The sequence below is a fragment of the Aethalodelphis obliquidens genome, unplaced genomic scaffold (genome assembly GCF_003676395.1).
Source record: "Aethalodelphis obliquidens isolate GAN/ISIS:26980383/991018 unplaced genomic scaffold, ASM367639v1 scaffold19, whole genome shotgun sequence".
NCBI classification, from domain to species: Eukaryota; Metazoa; Chordata; class Mammalia; order Artiodactyla; family Delphinidae; genus Aethalodelphis; species Aethalodelphis obliquidens.
This window is the reverse complement of record NW_020837963.1, coordinates 7,971,433-7,992,747: the sequence shown is the minus strand read 5'-3', so window position 1 is coordinate 7,992,747 and position 21,315 is coordinate 7,971,433. Positions and strand designations below refer to the sequence as shown.

The following is a 21,315-nucleotide window of genomic DNA, read 5'->3' as shown; positions in this document are numbered from 1 at the left end:
GTGTACTTGACCAAAATAAACAAGGCCAGACAAGTTAAGTAACTTCATTTAAGTTAATAAGGAATAGAGTCAGGGCTTGATACCAAGCCTATGCCCTCATCAGTACCATCCCCTGCCCCCGCTAGGATTTTGCTAGGGCAAAATGCTGGGGTTGGCTTATACTCATGGTTGTAGTAAGACAACTGGTTCATATAGATATATTTGCCCGTAAAATCTTTTAAACTTTGAATAATTGCAAAGCGTTTATATCCTTGAAGCCAGATAAGAGTTTTAGCTCAGGCTCATGTTTGGGCTTTACTTTCCTTACCTGTAAAATAAAAAAGTCAAATTTAATAATTGCACATGTCCTAGCTCTAAATTTTTGTGAGTATACTTCTCAGGTCTTTCATATATGCTATACCCTCACCCAATCAAAAAAATCTTATATTCCCTATCAATATTGCCAATATTTCTAAATGCTATAAAAGCACTTTACATTTCATTCTTGCTGAGTCATATTCAATAAGAGTGACAAACTATAAAATGAAAAAACAAAAGGAGGCTATTTTTCCTGTAGTTTTCAATTGCATTAATTACCTTTCTCTAAAAGCTCCAGTGAGATTTTTCTGTATTTGAATTTAAGACAATTTATACTTCTTTTCCCACAGACTTCATATTTTAGTGCACTAAATCCATTCCATTCTCTAGACTGCCACAAAAGACCTTCCCCACAAAATGAGCTAAACTTAATGCAACAATGACACATTCTACTGAATGGGCTGTAAATAGTTCCGAAGTATTAACAAGAGCCTCAGATGTCTTGACTCAATAAGACTCAAGACAAATTCAGATGGTGACATTTTCCTCTGTAATTCTTTTATTTCTGTACCCATTTAAGTGATTTCCAGAGCCTGCTAAATGTCATCTAAGTAGGCTTGAGAGACTATTTTGAAGGGATTTTAAAAAATGCAATTATACCTCTATTTGACAACACCATCTGCTGCCAGCATCTCACTTTGTTGGCTTCTGGTTCTGTTAACTCCTTCATCACCGCAGTTATCTGAGTACTGACACCTCTTTTCAACACAAACCAATGCAAATGTCAAATAGTTAGGGACATATATGCCCTCAGAGGGGTCAACATTATCATGGAGCTCCATAATACCAAGTAATAGAAAGCTTAATATTTCTGCATCTAGTATAAGAAGATGCTAAATTAGATACCTGTTATTTAGTAATTATGACATGATTTTACTTCTGCATTATCTCGGGAGGTTGACATATTAGTTGAAGCAGGTTTAAGGGAAATACTATTCATCTCTGCAAGAGAACTACTAATAAAAATTTCTCTCGCTTGTGTCTCTGATATTAAGTATAGAAGACTACCAGTGTCACCATCACGATGAAGAGAGTAAATTTTCACTTCACAAAGGAGAAACAGGACCCAAAGTTCTGTTAGCCCCAAATATCTCTCCAGGACAAGGGATTTCTGAGTCTTCATCCAATCATAGGGGAGGTGCTAGGGCTTAGAAATCAGAACGTTAAATAGCACAGACCTGTGCTGGAGGCATTGTCTCTTACGTAGTCCTTGTTAACAACTTCACATTCTTTAAGTAAAAATATTTGTGAAATACCATAATTCCTCATGGACAGTTTCAGGAATGAAGATTATCTTTTAGAGAAAGTTTGAGATTATATACTGCGAGATGAATATTGAGACAACATGACTTTGGGACTTAGTAGCAGGCTTAATTCCACAAGAAACTAACTCACATGCTTTGAAAAGCTGTAGATAGAAGTATGGCTTCACCAAGGGAGTTTAAGCTGCTCTAAAATGGATCTCAGACCCTAAGGCACCTTAACTTGTTGTATATAACCAAGTAACTGCCTTGGCACAAATGATGGGCCAAGTCTGCATCACTGAGAAGATCACATATCACCTATTTAAACAAAAGAAGCATGACAGAAGTATCCTAAGAGATGAGAGAACTCTGAAAAGTAGCTTAATTATTGGAAATTTGGAAAGTACTACTAAGGGCTCTCAAATTATGGAGAAAGAAACATCAACAACTAGGACTCTGTAATATTAGAAAAATTCATCATCACAAAGCTGGTGAAAGCTCCAAATTATCCAGTGGGACCTCACTGGTGAGTCAGACACAAACAGGGGCCCCCCCAGATAGAAAACACTGACGTTTCTTCTTCAGGATTACACAGCAATGACTTACACTGGCCATTTAAGGTCTAAGAAGGAGCAGCGAGAACTGAAAAAGTCCTGAAGTGCCCCAAGCAAACGTTTGCATTTTCTTCAGGTCTCCAAAAGACTTCAGCTAACTGGGTATTCTCACTCATGCTGTTTTTAAAAAACACAAACAGAAACAAAACTCCCTTCTTGTCTTCTTTCAACATGGCTAAACCTCTAGCCTATATTCTGTCTGAACCAATAGAGGATCATGGCCACCTAATTTTCTCTCACCGAAAGCTTACGTAAAAGTATAACCCAATAAGATGTGACCTCGAGGTATAGTCAGCCTGTCTCTCTCTGTGTCTCTGTCTCCCTCATAGTCCCTGGGAGTCTCCTCCAACAGCATGAAGTGAATAAGGGCCTTGGAGCCAGTCAGTTTAAATCCAACTCACAGCATATGATTGATTGCATGACCTTAATTTTTTTAGCCTATTTTCTCAACTGTAATATTCAACAGGGGCACCACTATGAGCCTTGATTAGATTTTGTTTTCTAAAAAAAAATCTGAAACTTTTTTGGGAGGGGACAATCGGAGAATTTGAATATGGACTGGATGTTAGATGGTGCTGAGACATTATTGTTAATTTCCTTAAGGTACGATAATGGTAATGTAACTAGTTGGGGTAATGTCCCTATATTTAGGACATGTATCAGACATATTTAGGGATAAAGTATCATAATGTCTATAATATATTTTTAAATGATTCAGCAAAAGAATAAATGGTAGGTGGGTGGGGAAGAGGGAGAGATGGAGGAAATTGAGGAGAAGAGAGAGAGAAAAACAAAATGTTAATTATTGATGTTAACAATTGTTAAAACTACCCTAGTGGGGTACACAAGGTAACAATTATGAAAACTGCACTAATCCTTCCCAAGAAGTATCATGTCTTCAAGATTATGTTCTACGCCATAGGCTAGGAAACCTACCACCCACATTCTGCACACCACACACTACTGACATTGTACTCCAAATGTGTAACCTATAGAAAGATATGTATTTACTGCTACGAGTCCAGACCAGGGCATGCTGAGACTTCAGAGGCAAAAATGTTATATGTGGACTTGATCTCCTTATAGAGATCTAAATTTATTTGTTAAAATAGTGCAGAACTTCTTCTTTTCTAACAACTTCTGGATGTTCAGTCTATTCAACATAGCCTAATACACAACTTATTAAAAAAATTTTAATAGCTATAATTTATACCTAAATAGATTCCTTTAAAATGTATAATCTGTTTCAGAAAAGGGAGGGAACTTAGAGGATGACAGGGATTTGTATACAGTATACCCCCTTAGATATATCACAATATGTTCAGTTTCAATAATACAATATAGGTATTTCAGCATTTCATGAATAATGCATTCTTTGACCTTTTAGACTACTACATAATTGCATATCTAGAAGATATTTTGATGTATCCTGAGACCCTGAACAAAATATTGCTCATCTTTGCTTGGTATTGGCCTGTCCCCAAGAATGACGACTCTACAGCTAGCTTGAGAGATGTGTATTTGATCTAATGCAGATAGAATACTGAGACACTTCATCTTCTTTCAAGATTTCTAGATGAATTCACAAAATGTCAACACCATCTTCAGTTGACATCCCTCTCTTCCCCTCTTAGGGACATTCAATCCTTCCTGAGATTTTTCAGGACATAACTATTGCTTTACTGTATATTTTTCCAACTTCACCACAATTGTAACTAACTTGTTTAAAACCAAGCACATCATTGATCTAAAGAATAAGGTCTTCAAACACCTTAAATGCCAATTTGTAACAGCCACACTTGTAATTTTCTATATATACAGTTATACTTTATCATGTATATTTATACTACACTGTCTATACTTCTATAGAGTGGGAATCATGTCACCCCAATGAGGCAAAGACTCTTAAGCACCATGGTCCAGTGGTATTCTGGTACACTAGTACCACTCAAAAGAAAACAAAAAGTAAGCTTATATTTATAGACAGTATTTGCCAATTTTGTGGTGCACATACTTTCCGTTACCAACTGTTTAATCACCAGAAGGCAAAATTCCTGAATATCTAACAACTGCCTTTCCCAAGGTGACACAAGATAGGTCTAGTAACCAACTAATCCTGACCTTATTGCTCATATGATTTTCATCAATACACAATCAAACCATAAAATTTAGAATGTTGTCATTAAATCTCAAAACCATATTTTATATATGTCTACAACACCCAGGAAGACTCAGGCACCTCAATCTATATTCATTCAATCCTTTGTTCATTCTGTCACTTAACAAGTATTTACTGAGTCTTTGGATCCCAATATAATTAGCATTAGTAACCAAAACAGGATCTCTGTGTATCATAAGAAAATCTGTGATAGATACAGGATTTTTTTTACTTTTCCCTGAGAAGTTCCGTATGTGAAAGTTAAATACTTAAGTAGCCTCGGGCTCAGTTTTACCATATGTAAAATTAAATATATTAGGACTAATTACAGAAAGATAAAATGAACTAGAAGAGTACATATCTTCAAAATATGGCCACAGTATACCCCATGCCACATGCTGTTCTGTAGTGTGATCATTCCACTCAAGATCACATCATCAATATGTAAAGCCTTTGCCCCCTCCTCTTGTTTCTGAGCAGAGCTGAGAGCTGCATAAGCCAACAGAATATAGTGGAAGTGACACTGTACAGTAGCCTCTGCTTGGGTTTTTATTACTTCACTTTTCTTCATATTCATCATCATAGCTTTTTGACCATAAAAGAGACTTAATGGTTATACTGATAAGTAGCCAAAAGATATAAAAATCCTTTCTATGAGACTTCAAGTAAGTAGCTGTTAAGTATTGAAATGACTCCACTTTTAAGGGACTGTTTGCCACCTGACCCTAAAAGATTATAGGCTAGTTTGAGAGTGCTTGTCCTTTGAGGTCTAGAGCATCATGGGACAAGATGGCACATGCCATGTTAATCATCATATCCCTCGGGTTTAGCATGATTCCTGGCCCTTAGTAAGCACTTAGGAAATATTTTTGGCGAATAAACAAGTGAGAACAACATAGACCCAGGAAGTAGATTCCAATAGTATAGACCTACACTGCCCAAGATAAGAATAATGCTTTTTTTCATTATAACTCACTTTGTAGGAGCTCTCCTTGGTGCTGAAAACTACATCTTGCCAGCAGTACTGATAATTATCATTATCAGTAGGGGCTTAGGGGTACATGGAAGAGATCCCTGCCTCCAAACACGAGTGGAAGTGTAGAATTCTTATTGTAGGGAGGTTTTGCGCCGTTGTCAATCCAACCACCTAATGCAATTGTGGATGCGTAAGGGAGGGAGACTGACTAAACAATGAGACCTTTCTCCTCACCCAGAGACAAAGAGAGGCTAGAAACTGGGTAAAAGCAGTATAATCTTCAAGCAAGAAAGACCAACATCCAGAAACAGAATATTTCGTTTCTAGTGTGCACACCATTGACTAGAAGACCATTATGTGTGCCTAAATTTGAATGTTATGGTTACCCTTTCCTTTCTTCAACAAAAGTACTATGATGCCATACTCAGGACCTTGAATAACATGCATCTAGCATTAAGGTATTTTCCTTATATTCTTTGGTAATATGTCTTCAATCATAAAAGGAGAAAAATCTCTGATTGCTCACAAAGGAGTCGTGACCATATTTAGCCAACACAATTCTTCTGCCTGAAATATAAAAAAGTTCCTGCTGTTCTTGTTTAATACAAAATAATTCAAAGAAAAAAGAAATAATAACATATCTTTTATGGGGACCTGATTTTTTCTACTTATATAATTTAAATCACCCTAAGCTACAATCATATCCTAGGACTTACACCTCCATCCCCAAGCTTATGACTCCACCCACTTTACCACAAGTCTTCCAAAGTTGAAAATTATGTGCTGAGTTTTTTCATACTCTGAAAGTATCTTAGAACTTCAAGCACTGAGATCGTAAGGACTGTTGAAACACTAGTAAAGGAGGAGAACTGATATCAGAGGAAAAACAACACAGACTCTAAGAAATAAAGGGATTAAGGACACCAACAAGAATAGAAAAAGCAACCACTCAATGAACACACACTACGTGCAGGCTTTTGCCCAGGAGTCTGTATACATTACTGCATGTATCCTCAGAACAGATCTACAAAGTAATCTTATCATACCTATCTACAAATAAAGAAACTGAGCAAATCAAATAGAGAAATCAAATAATGTGGCCCTTTTCCACTTATCTAGTGAAAAGGGGAATAAGTTTTAGAACCAGGCACTCTGATTCTAAATTCTGTGCCTTTCACCAGTAAGCCTTGCCATAATGAATCAATATGAAATTCAAATTTCCAAGACAGACAGCCAACAGTTTTCTATCACTTTTTCCTTTTTGATTTATCCAAGTAGAATTTAATTCCAAAATGAATGGTTCTTGTTTCACACATCTGATCTATTTCTCTAGGAACACTAATTGGCTTGAAAGCAGGTCAGGATTGTTCTGTACCCACATTAGTGTCTAGAACCATACACATATGGCCCCTGAGGCGTGCTCAAATATTGATCCAATTAAATTCTGAACCAGGTTTGTGTCTAAGCATTTTTTCATTCTAATTTTTAGAACAAGGATTCACTCGGAATTTTAAATTTAACATTTCAGATCTGGGGAAGACCTGAGAGAATAGCCAGTTACAGAAAGAAGACATGACTTGTTCAAGGTCACAGAGCCAGTTACTGTCAGAGCTAGGAAAATCAGTGGGGGAATCAGGCCACTTTGGTAGGAGATGAACAATTTCTCCCCCTGCAGATAGTGAGAGGAGGGTTGGGAGAGCATCGGGGCAAAGAAGTAAGCAAGAAAATAAGTGGTTACAACTGGGAGCAATTGAGGAGAGACGAAATGGGGACCCGGAGGGAATGTCTGATAGTTGGTACGTCCCTGTCATGGAAGCAGTAAAGTAGCACAAGGAGCCCTGGTGGGAGGCAGCTGGCACACGTTTTTCCTGAACTGTAGCTTCAATGATCATTGCCGTTCTTGTCAGAATGGTCTAGTGTATTCAGAGAGCAGCAGTCCTCAGATTTCTAGTGGGGGAAGAGGTATGTCCTGAGTTGAACTGATACAGATGGCTGAGAGAGAAACCTTGGAGGGTCAGACTAGAAGATTTCCACATGGATTCAGCAGCAGGGACTGGGGGGGAAGGGAACTACTGTGTGGATGTCACAGATGAGCAGATACCAACTTACCACAGATAAGAATGTTCTGGCAACTGCAATATCCATCACCAGAAAGGATTGCCTTAAAGAAGAGCGGAGTAACCCCCAGCCACTTGCAGCATTCAAGCAGAGGCTAGATGTCGGGGATGGGCTGAAACAAATTTAAATATCAAATTTAAATTTAGGCTTATTTTAACTTTTATATTCTTTACAAATCCACAGATTCTAATATTTTAAATTAGCTTATAATTCACAGTGTATCCCAAAGTTATCCAGGGGAATGCCACCTCACTCTCTTGAATTCAAGGCAAAGTTCTGCTCTAGAATCACCTGAGACCATAGCCTAGAAATAATAACTTATCTCACATTTGTGTATAGCACTTTAACAGTTTATGAAGCTCTTTCATTTCTAGGACTTTATATGACCCCACACATACACACAGAGAGAACCCTAAGGAAAGTAAAGCAAAGGCAGTACTGTCATTTCCCATTAGGTCCAAGGAAATGGGGGTCATTCAATTACCTAATGGGTTATTAAATTTCCACTACATGGTAGGCACCTTTCTAGGCACTGGGGATACAGAGGTGGAAAAACAGTCCTAGACTCTATCTCATGAAGCTCACATTTTTAAGAGAGATACAGGCAATGAAAAGTAAATCAATATACATTATATTCTGAAGTGACAAATGCTATAGACAGCAATGATTCAGGGTAAGTGTAGGTGAAGATTAAGGGTATGAGAGGTGCTACTTTATAAAGTGCTGTGAGGGAAGACCCGAGACTTTTAGGAGACGATGGAGCAAGACTTGAGGCTGCCTTTAAAAAAAACACATTATAGGTCCTGAAATAAGGGCATTTGGGGCATATTCAAAGAACAGAAAAGAAGTGAGTATGGCTGGACTGAAGTGAACAAAGCAGGGAAAGGTAGGAGACTAGATCAGGTCATGCAAGGCACTGCAGATCATTTAATAAACTTTGGCTTTTGCTCTCGCTAAGGCGAAAAGCCATTGAATGTTCTGAGCATAGAAGCACATAACCTAACAGCTTAAAGGGATAACTCAGATTTCTATGCAGATTAGAGGCTGGGGGATGAACAAGGATAGGAAGAGTGTGAACTGCTAAAGGCTATTGCAAAAACTCTGGCAAGAAGAATGATGTTTTGGAAAAGGCCAGTAGTGGTACAGATGGTAGGAAGTGATTGGATTTAGGATTTATTTTGAAGGTAGAATAACGGAATGAATGCTGGATGAATGAACATTATAATACAAGCCTTTCCATTTTAATCTACATGGCATAATGCAATCATTGACCTTGGGCAAGTCATTTAACTCGGCATCATCTTCATCAGTTTAAAATCCAGACGCTCTTAACACTTGCAAACTCAGTACAGTACTCTTTCCAGTTTAACACGTTTAAGTGCTAGCTCGGGAGCCTCTTCTTGTACAGTACAAGGATGAGGGCACTGGCGATATCTTACTACACAAGACCTGCTTCTTAGACGTGTACAAACCCCTGCCTGTTTAGAAAGATGGTAACACCTCCCACCGTGGCACATATATGCAGTTAGTCACACAACTACACAGAGCTCCCTACACGTTCTTGGCATTGAGGTTGCCTGCTTTTGTCTAAATGTGTATCTGTAATACTCACAGGATCCCTGGGAGGTAAACTGGCTCATGGAGAGACCGAGGCAAGGAGACGTAAAAGGCTGGCCTTCAGTCACTGAGATCTCAGTGGGATATGGTTTTGGTCTCATGTTCAGTACAATCCTTTCTTAGTCATTGAGCAGTGCTTTTCCTAAAATGCTCCAAAAAATATTCATGGAGAGAGCCAGATGCAAAGTGACGTTTTGGAGGTTTAAGAGTAAGAGAGACAATTTACATGTTCCATAAAATGAGGGGCAGTGGACTCGCCTTGCTGGTGGCAATTTGCTTTCTATGCAATTAGAAATTGTTTTTGTTGCTGCAAGTGAGATTTACAGTCTGTACTTCTGAACATAGTTTCAAAAAAGTATGCAGGCCCCAGTGTAAGTTAGAGCTCATGTTAGAAAACTGGTAGACGGAGGTTTTCACTGGGTGGTTGACTGCCTCTTCTATCCCCTTCTATGAAGGCCACTCAGGAGAATATACTCTCAGCAAAACCTTTATCCAAACTACAAAATAAACTGAAATGTGTGTTCAATTCCTTCCCTCTCATCTGCCCTTTTTTGTGTCTCATCTTCACTTCCTGTCTTCTTTCAAGACTCCTGGTTTGCTGTAGCCCCAGAATAAATGACCCCAAAACACATCCATTCACAAAAAGTCTTTCCTACTTTTTGATTGTTAAAATTGGACTCTGGACAGAGTGATTCTAAATCTAAAAGAATATATCTTAAGTGGTGCGTGTAATGTCCTGTGACCTTATTTGGAAATAAGGTCTTTGCAGATGTAAATAGTTAAGGATTTTGAGACAAAACCATCCTAGATTTACGGTGGGCCCTGAATCCAGTGACTGGTGCCTTAGAGGAAGAGAAGAAGACAGAGAAGAAGGTCATGTGAAGATGGAGGCAGAGATTGAGTGACACTGTTGTAAGTCACAGAACACCAAAGGCCATCAGAAGGTAAAAAAGACAAGAAAGTCCCCTGGAGCCTCCAGAGGAAGTATGCCCCGAATGACATCTGATTTCCAAATTCTATCCTCCAGAACTAGGAAAGAACAAATGTGTTTTAAGCTACCAAGATTGTGGTAATTTGTTATGGGAGCCCTAGGAAACCAATATGGTGGATTTGAACCATCATGACACTTGCACAGGGAGAAAGTTATGGGCAGGTGGCCTTCACTCAGCCCATCAAGTCACATCATGGTATACAGAACTATCCATATGCCTACATTCAGGGACTCCCAGAAATCTCTAGTTAATAGAGACTGCCTGGATTGAACCCCAGCCCATCACTCCCTAAATGTGGGGCTCTGGGCAAATAACATCTGTACTCCTTAGTTTTCCATCTGTAAAATGGAGCTTAAGACTATACCTTCCTCAAAAAGCCCTTGTGAAGACGAAGTGAGATTGCATGTTAAACTCTCAGAACAGTGACTAACACATACTAAGGGCTCAAAAATATCAGCTAATTTTTATTAAAAGAGGCTAGGTACGAGCCACTATGGAGAACTGTATGGAGGTTCCTTAAAGGAACTAAAAATAGAGTTACCATATGATCCAGCAAGCCTACCCCTGGGCATATACCCAGAGAAAACTCTAAATCAAAAAGATACATGCACCCTAATGTATACAGCAGCACTATTTACAATAGCCAAGACATGGAAACAACCTAAATGTCCATCGACAGATGAATGGATAAAAAGATGTGGTACATATATACAATGGAATATTACTCAGCCATAAAAAGAATGAAATAATGCCATTTGCAGCAACATGCATGGATCTAGAGACTATCATATTAAGTGAAGTAAGTCAGACAGAAAAAGACAAATTTCATATGATATTGCTTATATGTGGAATCTAAACAAAATGATACAAGTGAACTTATTTACAAAACAGAAACAGACTCACAAACATAGAAAACAAATTGTGGTTACCAACAGGGAAATGGGGGAAGGATAAATTAGGAGTTTGGGATTAACCGATACACACCACCACAAATAAATAAACTAAATGTATGTATAAAATAAATGAAATAAATATATAGCACAGAGAACTATATTCAATATCTTTTAATAACCTACAATGGAAAAGAATCTGAAAAAGAATGTGTATATATATATATATATATATATATATATATATGTGTGTGTGTGTGTATATTTGTGTGTGTGTGTAACTAAATCACTACGTTGTACACCTGAAACACAACGTTGTAAATCAACTATACTTCAATTAAAAAAAAGAGAGAGAGAGGCAGTTGCCCCAGTCTCCGCAGTCGCTTTAGGAGTCAGCTCTGTTGCAGGCGCCTCCGACTGAGCTTCGCCTGGTGTACTGACGGACGGACGGACTGACGCGAGGCCGCGCTCCCACCGGCCTCCTCCGACCGCCCAGCGGCCGGCGAACACCACGGGCAACGCTGCCGAGCCCCAGCCCGAAGGCAGGCAGCCTGGCGAAGACTTTCAAGATTTTTCTCCCTGTTGCAGGACTTATGGTTAAAGTTCCTGTGAGGTTGTATCTGTCCTGTAAATTACTGCTTTTCCAAAGCCTCCTGTTAATGTCCCCTGATGACGGTGGCTTTTACGCGACCATTGTCGCGGGGGCGAGGCTGCGTGCGGTGCTGGCGGTGTTCGTGTTCATCGCGTGGAAGGAGGGGATGCCTGACTGGCGGGAAGAGAAAAACGAGGAGCGCAGCCCTTGCTTCCAAGCTACAGGCGTGGCCGGGAAGCCCTGAAAGAGGTTTTCTTTCTTTTCTTGTCCGTGTTTAAAAAAAAAAAAAAGTGTGGGTTTTTTGTTTTTGGGGATTTTTTCTTTTTAAGTGGGGTTGACGGTGGCGGGGAGGGAAATTAACTATTTACTGTAGCTTATACTTCGGTAAAAATGCGGGGCGGGGTAGAGGGCTGACATTTTTCTCGACTGCCTGTTAGGTGTCAAGTGCTTTTCGTTCTGGACAAAATGCTTTTGACTGAGATCATGTTTGACCCATGCAAATATTAGTGTCAAAATAGAAGCTAGGATAAAGTAACACTTATTAGTAGGTTTAGAATTTATTTCACATTAAAATACGTGTCCTGAGGTAATTTTTATGGCTTGGCTCAAGCAACAGTTTTAAGAGTGCACCTTCACTGATGCTGTTCACAGAGATGTGGACGTGCTGTCACTGCTTTCTACCTTTGCCTACTCTGTAGCCTATTATGATGATGAAGTCGACAAAGTAAACCAGTATCGACGACTAGGTCCAGAAGACCTGGAAAAAACTGAAATAGGTCCTGAACCCACTCTTTTTGGTAAGGCAAAGTTCTCCTGCATGCAACTGCACTACAGATACAAAGAAGCAAGTGGCTATTTCCACACCCTGAGAGCTGTAGTGCGCAATCCAGTAGAGGATGGAAAAGATACCTTCGATATCTTTTCTGCAGATACTGCAGAGATGCTGCAGATCACCAAGCAAGCCATGGGATTAGATGTACCTATAACAGAGAGAAAACTTGAGAGGAGGAGCAGTAAACCTCATGAAAACATCATTGGCATCAGATCTCAAAACCAAGGCTCTTTGGCCCAGGGGAAAAAAAAATTTAATGAGCAAATTTTCATCTCTAAATCAAAAAGTGAAACAGACCAAATCCAATATAAATATTGGCAATCTACGAAAGCTAGGGAACTTACAAAACCTGAAATGAAAGTTAACTCTCTAAAACCAAACTTAAAGTAAATCTTTGGGAGTCTTAAAATCATGGAAAACACTAGTATGATGGATAAGAAAGCCCAGGCAGTCAGAAGGGGAAATGTCTTCAGAGAATGACTCACACCACTCTGATGAATTCCTTACTCTGATGAATTCCAAGTCTGATGAAGGCAGGCAGCTAGCTAACTCTCTAGAGAATGCAGGGCCAGTAGACTATGTGCTTCCTAGCTGTGGTAGTATTGCTTCAATACCTCGATTAGGCAGTCGATCCCAGTCTATGAGCGACAGATATTAGCATTCATGTTCCTTCAGAGGTTATTATTGCTCATGAAAGTGGGCCTGGAAAAGGCTATGAGTCTTCTCTGAAGAAAAGTCCTTCGTCTGACAACATAAACAACACTGACTGGCTTTGCCAAGCCCATGGATATTTATTGCCACAGATTTGTTCAAGATGCACAAAACAAAATGAGCCAGCTGTCAGAAACCAGGTCTGTTTCTCAGGCTAGTGAGGGAGGAAATCACATGACCAATCAAGTTTCTAACGAAGACGCTCAATTTGAATCAATGGAACAGATACCTTCTCTACCATCTCAATTAGATGTGTCTTTGTCTGCAACAGGCCCACAGCTTTTGTCAGTTGAACCAGTGCATTCAGTTGTATCTCAAAAGACCCCCGGCTCCGAATCTGGCACACTTGAACTTGAGAGAGGGCTTCACGTAACTCCTTCTCCTTTAGAGAGCTGTAGCAGCAGAGCAGTCTCTCCCTTTGCAAAGATTCGAAGTTCCATTGTCCAGGCCTCTAATATCACCTAAGCTGGATTAACCCAGGGGATAAGCTTTGCCATGGCAAGGGTTCAGAAGAGCCCTGCAGAACCTGAAGTAGTTAATGAAGTCCAGCAGAAAGAACTTAAAAATGTTTACTCAATGCAGACACACATAATTCAGATTTAGTTTTTAGCCACTCAGAATCCTGTGGCTTTTATTTAATCCAAAAAAAAAAGGAGGTGTCATATAACCTGTACTGTCTTTGAATCTAGGGATCACAAATTCTAATTATGTTTATTTGGAAAGATTTTAAAAGGAGACTGAACCTGAGAGCTAGGACAATGGAAGTGCATCATTCTAGAATGTGTAGACCTGAGTAGCTTATATACTACAGAGCAGTTTTCTCTTTAAAAGTAATTCAGGAATAGATTACTTTGGGACATAATAACCTGAACCTTTTTTGGAGTGGTGTGGGTGGGTAGAATGTATGGACGTGGATCCATTTAGGTGATTAGCATTTTTCATAATTTGTTTTTGTTCTGTTTGTCAGTTCATTTCAAGGTAAATACTTAGTTTTTAGTGACTTCAAAGTGTTACTAGTATGGAGAAGCATTTTCATATAAAAACTATTGGCTTAGTTTTTGATGGCTTAACCATTCCCTATAAAGAGCTAATTGAGGGCTAATGGCGCTACAGTCAAGAAATGAATGCCCATTTGATCCTAATTTTCCCCACATTCTACTTAAATTTAAAATACTGCTACCTTGTACACCTCAAAGTCTAGGAGCATTAAGACTTGTCAGTCATAAAACCTGAGATGTCAGATGTGAATACCAGCACCTATTAATTTTGCTCTCTTTTCAGAAATGTTAAGAATGTATACATATTGGATACCGGTAATGCTTGAAAGAAGTCTTTCAAGTTGTAATTTTTTGCAGGGGGCAGTCCATGACATCCTGTGTAGACAAGCACAACTGTTGAAAATTTAGTCTGAAGCACAACTGTGCTAAAACTTTAGGTTTTATGACTGTAACCTTGATCACGTGGAACCAGGGCCTTGTCTGTAAGCCTATACAGTAAGAAAGTTGCACACCTTATTCCAAACAAGTATTGGTTTGCCTGATATCTTTCGAGTCTTACTCTGTTGAAGTGATTCTCAGCTAAACATTGTCTGTTGTAACTTCGATATTTCCACTTTTGTTATTTATTAGTGGTATCTTTTTTCGAAGTGTCAGATGTTGTGACTATTTAAAATAAAATATCATTGTAATTTAAAAAGAAAAAAAACAGAAAGAAACTAGGCAGTAATATTTCAACTACTAGTTTCCTTTCTGCGTTCACCTTATTTGGAGTGAAACATTATTATAAAAATGTATTCTTTTTTTTCTTTAATAGATCTTTATTGGAGTATAATTGCTTCACAGTACTGTGTTAGTTTCTGTTGTACAACAAAGTGAATCAGCCACATGCATACATATGTCCCCATATGCCCTCCCTCTTGCATCTCCCTCCCACCCTCCCTATCCCACCCTTTTAGATCACCACAAAACACCAAACTGATCTCCCTGTGCTATGCGGCTGCTTCCCACCAGCCAACTATTTTACATTCGGTAGTGTATATATGTCGATGCTACTCTCACTTCGCCCCAGCTTCCCCCTCCCACTCATGTCCTCAAGTACATTCTCAATGTCTACGTCTTTATTCCTGCCCTGCAACTAGGTTCATCAGTACCTTTTTTTTTTTTTTTTTAGATTCCATATATACGCATTAGCATACAGTATTTGTTTTTCTCTTTCTGACTTCACTCTGTATGACAGACTCTAGGTCCATCCACCTCACTACAAATAACTCAACTTCGTTTCTTTTTATGGCTGAGTAATATTCCATTGTACATATGTGCCACATCTTCTTTATCCATTCATCTGTCACTGGACACTTAGGTTGCTTCCATGTCCTGGCTATTGTAAATAATGCTGCTATGAACACTGGGGTCCATGTATCTTTTCAAATTAGTGTTTTTCTCTCTTTTCAGATAAACACCCAGGAGTGGAATTGGTGGTCATATGGTAGTTCTTTTAGTTTCTTAGAAACCTCCATACTGTTTTCCATAGTGGCTGCACTAATCTACATTTCCACCGTGAGTGCAGGAGGGTTCCTTTCCTCCCAGGTGTGATATTCTTTATAGTCAGTGCCTTCACATACATTATTTCATTACACTCCCTTAACAACCTTATAGGTCACACAGAGAAGAAAAATTGTCTCCTTTTAAAGATGAAGAAACTGGGAATCAGAGATATAAGTTCTCACCAAGATCACACAGCTGTGGCAGAGGGAAGAATAAAATCCAGGTTTCCCAGCTCCATTCTACACCTGTTTGCATAATGTTTCTATATAGACAAGGGGACTCACTGAATCAATGCAGGAATCCTTAAAGGATTGTCAGAGTTCTCAAGACATAGTCCTCGGTTACTATCATTTGTCTCATTTTTTTGGCTTAGACCACAAAGGTACCCACTAAATCACCTGTCACCTTGCAAAGGGGAAGACAAGGAAGAGTAGCCACTTCCTCTCTGACCCTCACCTTCTAACACCGATCACTCTGTTAGACTAGTTATGTTGTCACCTTGTGTGCTTCAAAGAGTGAGAGAAACACACTCCTTCACCAAGGTCTTGGGTAAAGGCAGTATGGGGGTCTATCACAAAGGAATACATCAGAGGTAAGTAAGACCCCAAAGACAGATGGTCAGAGAAGGACCCTGTTTTGAGGGAGGGCCAGGAGAGGGTAAATGCCACAGTAGAACCTCAGTGTTCTCTCTGATCTGTGAACAGCCCTGTTGGGGAAAGCTCCAAAGTAAATTATAGACCTTCTCTCCCCATCCCCAGGGCCATGAACATAAGTTCTCTAAATATTAAATTTTTATATTTAATTCTATTAGTTACTACCTATATTTGTGTGTATGTAAATATTTAATATCTTCTTACAGAGGTAGCACCCAAGAAACAGAGAGGTTAAGTACATTGTTCAGGTGCATTCAGCATATTCAGTGGTATAGCGATAAGGACTTCTGTGCCTAGCAACATTATTTATTATAAGTTGTTTATATTATTATACTGTCTCCCCAGGGATCTTGCAGGGTCTTTAATGCCAGGGTCTGGATCGTATGCATCTGTCCCATACTGCCTTGCGAGTTATTAGACAAAGAAGAGATCTCAGTGGAGTTAGAATAACTAGGCTCCAATTGTGTCCATGGGCCAAGCAGGTCCCCCTGTGGACCTTCACTTCATCATCTCCAAAATGATTAGACTCAGTTCATGGGACCTCTTCCAGCTCTAACATTCAATGATCCTATTATGCCCTGTCCCTCCATTCCTCCCCAACTGCAGAGCACAGCAAGAAATAAGCTTCCTTCCAAATAACGACTTGGGGCACCTCCACCCCTGTCCGCGGGCAGCCCCAGCACGGTGCTCCGGTAGACCAGGAGAAGGTTTAGGCCCCTGCTTCCCCCTCGCTGCTCCCTCTTCCCCCCCTGCCGCACTTTCCCCCTACACACCTGTCTCCAGACCTTGGCTTCCTGGGTCACAGTGGGAAACTCCCACCTACCAGCTGCGTTGGTTTTATTCTTGAGAAAAGAGAACAGCTGGGTGATTTAAAGATGGAACTTACGACCCACTTAACTAGTCAACTCTAGTTGTCAAGCCCCGAAGCTGCATTTAAGGACTGGAGCTGTGGATGTGACATGAAAGCCAAGAGGCCCAGATGCTTTGTTCCCAACCCTCCCCTGCCAGCAGGAGGGACTGCATACTTTATGAGATTTTTTCCAAAGAGCTTCTGCTGGGTTGCTTTGGTCTTTTTCTTTTCTTTATAAAAGGTATTTACTAGTGTATGGTCTTTAAAGCCTTTTGGCTTAGGGAAGAAAGAAGGTCAGCACGTTAACAAATTAGACATGTTCCCCCTGGCCAGGCCATCGAAAGCTAATTTTTACTTGGACTCAGCCTAACCCATCTTTAGCTCCTGACAGTATCTAAATGATGGAAAGCTTTGTTCAAATTCATAAAATATTTTACAGAGGAGTAAAACAGATCTTACAGACCCGTTTCTCATTAAAAAGTCAATGCCGGGAACATCTGATGCTATAGAACTGTCTGATTCAACTTGGCAGGTCAAGCCTGACTAATCCTATCTTCTGACGGGTGAATTTATTTCGCCTGAAAATGATTTCCTCACAAGCTGACAGATTATGTACTCTAAACTTATACTTTTATAAGACATTACTAGAATGTGGATCAAACCTAATTCATCCATTAAACAAAATGCAGGGAAAAAATCTACACTGCAAATTAATACTTAGAAGCCATAAGCAAGGGATTCTAAGTCCTATTAGAAATTGGATGGTGTCCGCAGCCAAAGAGCAGAGGCAGAAAGAACACTTGGAAGAAAACCTTTTTCAAGTTTACATAGTCTGAGTCCATAGCTGTTATAGTTGGAAAATATGAGAACCTACTTTTTCAAACTTTCCTTAGAATCAGTCAATTAAGACAAATACTACTATATGACATAAAGACCACTGGACCCAGAATCAGAACTGGGTTCTATGTTTAATTCTGCCTCTTACTCATTTTGGAATACTAGGGGGAAAAACACTTCCCCTGTCTGGACCCCAATTACTTCATCTATTAGTGTAGCTTTCAAACTTGTCTTTTTATTGCATCCAGCAGTTTTATTCTTTGGCTCTCAATTTAAGTGTTAGTTACAGAGACAAACTTCTAATGTGGGCCCTAAATATTTAGGCCTCTTTTCCAAGGTCAAATCCACACTCACCTTGTTAACCCTCACTTCATCTTTAGAAATGCCTGATACGGTCTCTCATTTTCAGAAATGTGCTGCTTTCAGAAATGTGTCTTTAGCTAATGTGTCTTTTTAGCTATTTTTATGTGTAATTCTTAGTGTTTTTTCTGGGTAAACTGTTATCCTAATACCCAAAACACGATTTCCCATGTGTTCTCCAAATGTCCCCATTTTTCTTTCTGGGCAGAGCTAAGATTACATGTCTCTGCCACTTTTTTTTTTTTTTTTTTAAACATTTTTATTGGAGTATAATTGTTTTACAATGGTGTGTTAGTTTCTGCTATATAACAGTGTGAATCAGCTATATATATACATATATCACCATTTCTCCTCCCTCTTGCGTCTCCTTCCCACCCTCCCTATCCCACCCCTCTAGGTGGTCACAAAGCACCGAGCTGATCTCCCTGTGCTATGTGGCTGCTTCCCACTAGCTATCTGTTTTACATTTGGTAGTGTATTTATGTCCATGCCACTCTCTCACTTTGTCCCAGCTTACATTCCCCCCTCCCTGTGTCCTGAAGTCCATTCTCTATATCTGCGTCTTTATTCCTGACCTGCCCCTAGGTTCATCATAACCAATTTTTTTTTCTTTTAGATTCCATATATATGTGTTAGCATATGGTATTTGTTTTTCTCTTTCTGACTTACTTCACTCTATATGACAGACTCTAGGTCCATCCACCTTACTGCAAATAACTCAATTTCGTTTCTTTTTATGGCTGAGTAACATTCCATTGTATATATGTGCCACATCTTCTTTATCCATTCATCTCTTGTTGGACACTTGGGTTGCTCCCATGTCCTGGCTATTGTAAATAGAGCTGAAATGAATATTGTGGTACATGACTCTTTTTGAATTATGGTTTTCTCAGGGTATATGTCCAGTAGTGGGATTGCTAGGTCGTTCTATTTTTAGAATTTTAAGGACCTCATACTGCTCTCCATAGTGGCTGTATCAATTTACATTCCCACTAACAGTGCAAGAGGGGTCCTTTTTCTCCACACCCTCTCCAGCATTTATTGTTTGTACATATTTTGATGATGGCCATTCTGACTGTCATGAGGTGATATCTCATTGTAGTTTTGATTTGCATTTCTCTAATGATTAGTGATGTTAAGCATTCTTTCATGTGTTTGGTGGCAATCTGTATATCTTGTTTGGAGAAATGTCTATTTAGGTCTTCTGCCCATTTTTGGATTGGGTTGCTTGTTTTTTTGATATTGAGCTTCATGAGCTGCTTGTATGTTTTGGAGATTAATCCTTTGTCAGCTGCTTCATTTGCAAATATTTTCTCCCATTCTGAGGGTTCTCTTTCATCTTCTTTATGGTTTCCTTTGCTGTGCAAAACTTTTAAGTTTCATTAGGTCCCATTTGTTTATTTTTGTTCTTATTTCCATTTCTCTAGGAAATCGGTCATATAGGATCTTGCTGTAATTTATGTCATAGAGTGTTCTGCCTATGTTTTCCTCTAAAAGTTTGATAGTGTCTGGCCTTATATTTAGGTCTTTAATCCATTTTGAGTTTATTTTTCTGTACAGTATTAGGGAGTGTTCTAATTTCATTCTTTTACATGGACCTGTCCAGTTTTCCCAGCACGACTTATTGAAGAGACTGTCTTTTCTCCATTGCATATTCTTGCCTCCTTTATCAAAGATAAGGTGACCATACGTGTGTGGGTTTATCTCTGGGCTTTCTATCCTGTTCCATTGATCTATATGTCTGTCTTTGTGCCAGTACCATACTGTCTTGATTACTTTAGGTTTGTAATATAGTCTGAAATCCAGGAGCCTGATTCCTCCAGCTCCGTTTTTCTTTCTCAAGATTGCTTTGGCTATTCTGGTTCTTTTGTGTTTCCATACAAATTGTGAAATTTTTTGTTCTAGTTCTGTGAAAAATGCCAGTGGTAGTTTGATAGGGATTGCATGGAATCTGTAGATTGCTTTGGGTAGTTTAGTCATTTTCACAATGTTGATTCTTCCAATCCAAGAACATGGTATATCTCTCTATCTTTTGGATCACCTTTAATTTCTTTCATCACTGTCTTATAATTTTCTGCATACAGGTCGTTTGTCTTCTTAGGTAGGTTTTTTCCTAGATATTCTCTTTGCTGCAGTTGTAAATGGGAGTGTTTTCTTAATTTCACTTTCAGATTTTTCATCATTAGTGTATAGGAATGCAAGAGATTTCTGTGCATTAATTTTGTATCCTGCTACTCTACCAAATTCATTGATTAGTTCTAGTAGTTTTCTGGTAGCATCTTTAGGATTTTCTCTGTAAAGTATCATGTCATCTGCAAACAGTGACAGTTTTAATTCTTCTTTACTGATTTGGATTCCTTTATTTCTTTTTCTTCTCTGATTGCTGTGGCTAAAACTTCCAAAACTATGTTGAATAATAGTGGTGAGAGTGGGCAACCTTGTCTTGTTCCAGATCTTAGTGGAAATGGTTTCAGTTTTTCACCATTGAGAATGATGCTCGCTGTGGGTTTTTCATATATGGCCTTTATTATGTTGAGGTAAGTTCCCTCTAGGCCTACTTTCTGGATGGTTTTTATCATAAATGGGTGTTGAATTTTATGAAAAGATTTTTCTGCATCTACTGAGATGATCATATAGTTTTTTATCCATCAGTTTGTTAATATGATGTATCACATAGATTGATTTGAATATATTGAAGAATCCTTGCATTCCTGGGATAAACCCCACTTGATCATGGTGTATGATCCTTTTAATGTGCTGTTGGATTCTGTTTGCTAGTATTTTGTTGAGGATTTTTGCATCTATGTTCATCAGTGATACTGGCCTGTAGTTTTCTTTCTTTGTGACATCTTTGTCTGGTTTTGGTATCAGGGTGATGGTGACCTCATAGAATGAGTCTGGGAGTGTTCCTCACTCTGCTATATTTTGGAAGTTTGAGGATAGGTGTTAGCTCTTCTCTAAATGTTTGATA

General features: G+C 39.1%; 1 pseudogene; it reads left to right on the top strand.

Moving 5' to 3' along the window:
- The window catches only part of LOC113626696 (phosphatidylinositide phosphatase SAC2-like), a 45,567-nt pseudogene extending 31,755 nt beyond the window's left edge, over window positions 1–13,812 (top strand).
- The last annotated feature ends 7,503 nt before the right edge of the window (window positions 13,813–21,315 follow it).